Source organism: Carettochelys insculpta, chromosome 11 (assembly GCF_033958435.1).
Source record: "Carettochelys insculpta isolate YL-2023 chromosome 11, ASM3395843v1, whole genome shotgun sequence".
In the NCBI taxonomy this organism is placed as follows: Eukaryota; Metazoa; Chordata; order Testudines; family Carettochelyidae; genus Carettochelys; species Carettochelys insculpta.
Genome location: NC_134147.1, coordinates 39,132,009 through 39,137,619, shown reverse-complemented (window position 1 = coordinate 39,137,619; position 5,611 = coordinate 39,132,009).

Sequence of the window (5,611 nt, the reverse complement as noted above, 5' to 3'; positions counted from 1 at the left end):
TCTCATGCCATGGCTGATGGCCCTATACTGGACAGCTGAACCCCAGCCAGGAACTATTCAATGCCCATCTGGAACTGCACCAGGATGGAAGTACAGTTTGTCAGTTGGCGAAATACACCCAAAAGAAGTGGTCATCCAGTGAACTAATGGTAACTTTCTGGTGGAGGGGTGACTGCCAGCTGCAAGGGTTGTGCATGTGAGCTGCCAGGCACAGCCAGCATCCACCAGGCCCATCCAGATGGGCTCCAGATCTGGGATTCCAGGAGGGAGAGCTGCTCCCAAGAACCCCAGTAACCCTCCCAAGGTCCCCGAGCCCTACTGCACCCTGACCACAACCCCTCCCTTTCAACCCTCCCCCCCCCCCCCCCCGCATACAATGACGAGGAATGCAGGTGTGGTGAACAATTAACTAACTGTGCTTTACTGAACCAAAAAGAAAAAATGTGCAAAGGAAACTGAAATACAAAACTATTTACAGCAAAGCACGACCATCTTTGAACTATTTACAGTGTGGGGGGCATGGGATGGGGGCCTCAGAACTGGGACGAGGAGTGTGGGACAGGAGGTGTGGGGCCGCAAACCTAAGGGGGAGCTGGACCCTGAGCAGTATTGGCCTCGCAATCCCCTCCTGCAATGTGTTCAAGGCCCCCACCAGGGCTGGGACCACTGGGAGGTAGAGACAGGTAGGGCCTGTGCCAAGGTCTGGGTGGGCAGGGGGAGCAGAAGGGATCTGGGAGCCAGGGAATGGGGCCATGGTCATAGCCCATTGCAGCCAGCAGGGGTCTAGGGTGCCCTGCAGGAGGTCCAGTGGGGGTGGGGTGGCCACAGGCAGCTGGGACAGTATGTCCCACCAGACGCTGGTGACAGCTGCCTGCAGAACCAGGCTGACTGATGCAGTGCCCCCACCACTGCCCTAAACAGGCTAGCAGCAAATGGGGTGCCTGGCCACAGAGGGGTCCCAGATGGGGGGTGGGCTGGGAGCAGCCTCATCCTCCCCAGGGCCCACTCATACCCCCGAGGCTCACAGTGCTGCACAGCTGCCTTTCACCTGCAGGCCTTCCCATGTGACAGATGTCTGGGGTCAGGCTGGCGCCCTTGTGGCTAGCCTGCTTCCAGCTGCGGCAGGTGCTGGGAGGGCCTCCCCAGGGGCCTAAGGCTCATCCAGCCTCCTGTAAGCCTGGTAGCAGGATGCCGCCCATGCCTGGGGGCTGTCCACTGGGTCCAGATGGCAAATGCTACTGCTGCACTTAATTCCACGTGCTGGGACCGCAGGAAGAGGTCCCGCCCACACCAGCCAGTAACACTTGCAGCATGCCCCATGTGCACCCACCTCCCATGCACTGGGGTGTCTGACACGCAGGGTACTCACTGGAGGGACCCTCGTTCAGCTCTGACGATGCCCAGGATGGGGCCTGGCTGCCAGGGACTGGGTCCAGGATGAAGCTGCTAGCCTCCGAGTCCACCTCTGGCAGTGGGATTTGGGCCTTGGCTGCCTGCTCCTCCCCCTCCTCCTCCAGGGGCTTTTGCTGTGCTGGGGGGTGACTCAAACCCTGTGTCGAGGCTCAGGTGTCCCCTCCAGATGCTCTTCAGCTCTCTGTAGCAGGGGCAGAAGGGTGGTCCTACCTCTAAGCATCAGGCAGCATCTTGTTTGGCCAGGGTGGTGGCCATAGGGCTGTAGATTTCGGCATTTTGCTGCCTGGCCTGGGGTCTTGAAGAGTTTCTTCCTTGGCCCAGAGATCCAGGAGGGCCTCAGTCTCTGGGCCAGACCAGGGGAGAGTCCTGGGAGGCCTTAGGCTGCTCCTGTGAGGGCCTGGGGGGAGTCTCAGTGGGCCTCTGCCATTGCATCTGGCTGCTGGCTGTGCCTGTGAGGGCGTTTGCACTGAGCAGCCTGTAACTCTGCTGCTTGTACACTCTCACCTTCCTGCTGTGGGGTTCCACAGGCTCCCTGAGGCTTTAAAAAGGGCTAGAGGCAGGAACCATAGAGCACAGATTGCTGTGGACGGGGTGTCTGCTGGGGCACCTGCATGGCTTCCCAGAGGCCTTTTCTGTTGACAGAAGTGCCCCCAGGAATGTCCAGACCCATGTTTTGTCAACAGATCTCTCTTGACAGCGACTTTCTTCCTTGCGGTGAGTGGGGTACGGCTATCGACAAAAGCACTGTGTTCCGTCAGCTTACAGTCGACGGAACTCACTTTGCAATCTGGGCACTCTGCAGGTTTTGTTCACAAAATGGAAGTCAACAAAACCCTGCAATCTAGATATAGCCTAAGAAGTTTCACTTATTTCAGTTGGCTACTATCACAGCTATAGATCTAAACCATCTGGTTGAGCGTCCCTGCCTGTAACGGCTGCACTATATTATCAGTACTTGATATGAATGCCAATTCATCACACAGCCAAAAAAAGAAAAGGGAGAGAGACTGTTGCATGCAATGGAGAGCTATGGGCAGAGTATTATGGATATGAAGGCAGTGTAAGGTAACTGCAAAAAAATCCTTAGCTAGTGCTCTCCTGAGTTGATTTTACTTGAGTATATCATCTTATGGCACTTTAAAGAATTAATATCCCTATAATGGCTTGATTTAAAGTAGAGTAGAGTGAGCAGATAGGTGAGGGGCACACCGCAAGATATTGCAATCATAAAGGGGGGAATCCCTGTAAAAATCCCCTATGGTGTTTTGCAAACTGCATAATTTGCAATGATTCCCCTGATCGCCTACATACAAGTCAGATGTGAACAGATGGTGTGAAACTGACCAAGGCAAGTGTCTGACTTTTGTTATTGATACCTCTTCCTGTTCTACATAATGACTATTTAAAAATGTAAGCCTTTTACATGAAAGTATACAATTGCTGAAAAAAGTGCATGTGTTTGTGCTTTGTGGTTCTTCTGTGCTTTTTCATTTACTTTTGCTGTTTTCTCCTACCAGCATCTGCTCTGAACCTAAGCTAAATTATGTTTTCAGTTGTAAATGCACATACATGTTATATAGTTCTAATAAAAGAAGTGCAGTGACAGACTTTTCATTTCAGTAAACTCTTTCTACTTGTATTAGACTTAACTACATTGTGGAGTACTGGCAATCTCAAATAAGAACAATTAAATCAGATGGGGCCTGATCTTTCAGAACTGTCCTTGCTTCCACAAGGTGTATGAATGCCAAAGCGAGAAGCACGTCCTATTAGTCTGGCTAGCTAACTTCATGTGAATGAAACGGGATCAGGTTTCTTAATGATTATTTTATTTAAAATGATAAAATTATTTTTAGTTTTGTATCTTATATTCTATTATCTAGCAACTTTCAGTTGCTAAATGGAATCTTTACAACTAGCTGAAGGGAATAGGTATTAACAGGAAACAAATATTAGTGTCTCAAATCTACTTGCAAAGATTATCAGAGGTACATATACAACCCTGACATGAACCTCTTTCAGTTCACCTAGGTCTTTCTCCTGCATGTACAGCTGCAATGGGCCACCTCCTGGGTAGTTGGAGAAGTCCTTTCAAAGCGTTGTGTTACTGGAATCATCTCACAAGAAACACATCTAGTTTTCCTGAGGCCATCAGGAGACATCAGTTGTACAGTTTGACTCCGTCATACTTCAGCACTACCCAAAGAACTGACGGATACTCAGTGAAACCAAAATACAAAACTATGTGGTCACCATTTCAGTTTGTTTCTGGAATGAAATGTGTTTTTCAGTATGTCTAGACTGCAATCGAAGACCTGGGGTTGACCTTGGTCAGCTGATTTGGGCTCAGCAAGTCTATAAAACAGACATGCAGACATTTAGATATGGGCTGGAGCTAGGCCCTGGGGAACCCATGGGGATGGAGGTGAATGCTGGGACCTGAGTGTGAGCCTGAATATTTACACTGCAATTTCTAAATCTCACAAATAGTCCAAGTCAGCTGAACTGGGCCAGCTGCAGCTCAGCTGCAGGGCTTGTATCTGGTGTAGACACACCCTTAAAGAGAACTTGGAGGTCTGTTTCTCTAGAACAGATTCTTTATTCCAGAGATTTAGCACTGTAATGCTTCCATCCTTTAAGTAGTTAAATTCTAGCCCTTAGGAATAATATTAGTGCTCGTATTTCTAGATCACCTTGATTCCTTAAAATGTGAGATAGATCAATATTATCATCTCCATTGATCCTGTCCCGATGGCTAAAGTAACTCGCTAACAATCACAGCAGGCCATGGCCAAAGCACAAGAAAAAGAGGTGGATTCCTGCATTGCTATGAAAATTTCATAACTTACCACCCATGATTATCTACCCTTGGCAAATGGAATGTGAATGGTGTGTGATAAGGTGCTGGAGGCGTGTTGAGGTGCATGGTAGAAACAGCATATCAGAGCCTGATTGCCCCATCTGGCAGCACAGAGAGAAGAAACATATCATAGGGACTGATTTCTCTCCATCCACTGCCTCTCTTCTGCACCAAGCACACATACTTACATGGCACTTTCGGACGTAGCAGCAGTGTAAGCTGAGCACTTGTGCGGCTGCTCAGGATAGGTTCAGGTGCTGCCCAGCTGAGCAGAGTACTGACAGACACCCACAACAAGCAGCATGTGTTTCTGTTGGTGGTGCACAGCTGCACATGCGTTGGTGCACATAAAATTTATTCCACCCATGCCTGGAAAAAAATATAGGGAACACTGCTCGGCAGTCCTAAGTATAGCCCTGGTATACAGTAATCAGTGACAGTACAGGAAATCCGTGGTAGAGCCCGGGTATCCTAACTCACAGTTCTTGTTCTAATGGCTAAGCAGGATTTTTACGCTGTACCCCTGACCAGAGAGTTGCTCACTGTGACTTATATGTGAAACACCTCTTGGAAGTGTGGGATTGCTTAGTCGGCATGGAATGAGAATTCCCCAGGTAGGGGTCACAGGATCTATGCTGTGAATAGCTCCAGAGGATCCTTTTTGCAGTCTAGGGGTGGGGGGCCTGTGTTGGGGAAGGAGAGGATGGGAACCCTGAAGTCCTGCACGGCTATGATATGCTAGTTAGGGTATGTTTACGCTGCCATGAGGAGTGTAATTTCTGGCTTGGGTAGACATACCTACGTTACTGTCCTCTAGCCAGCAGCACTGTAACAATGGCACTGCCACCAGTATGCTTACAGAGGTCACAGCCCCATCTAGCTGCCCTCCTGCCTACCCAAGGGGAAGGGCAGCTCCGTGCCCCACTGCCATTTCCCGCATGCTCGCTGCATACAAGCCAGCGCGGGCACCACACCCCCCAGGGGGACGCTTCATCTCCCAGGGCTGTTCGGACGCCGCGTCCGGGACAGCTGTGCAGGCCCAGGGGCGTAGGGGTGTATTTCAATCGTTTTACAGGCTGCGGGCGGGGAGGCACAGAGCGGGTCTGGCCCCACCCCAGAAGAACCCGAGCTCCCACTGGGCAGACGTGGGCAAACAGAGCCCAGCGGAGCCCTACGCCAGCTGCTTGCGCCGACCACTAGGTCCCTCTGCCCTCGCCATCAGCCCGGCCTCCCGCCCCGCCGCAGGGCAAGGGCCGGCCCTGGGGCGCTGCTACTCCACACACTACGGTAGGGGCGAGCTCCGCCCCGGCCCCCGCTCCCCTCCCCCGGCCGGCCGGC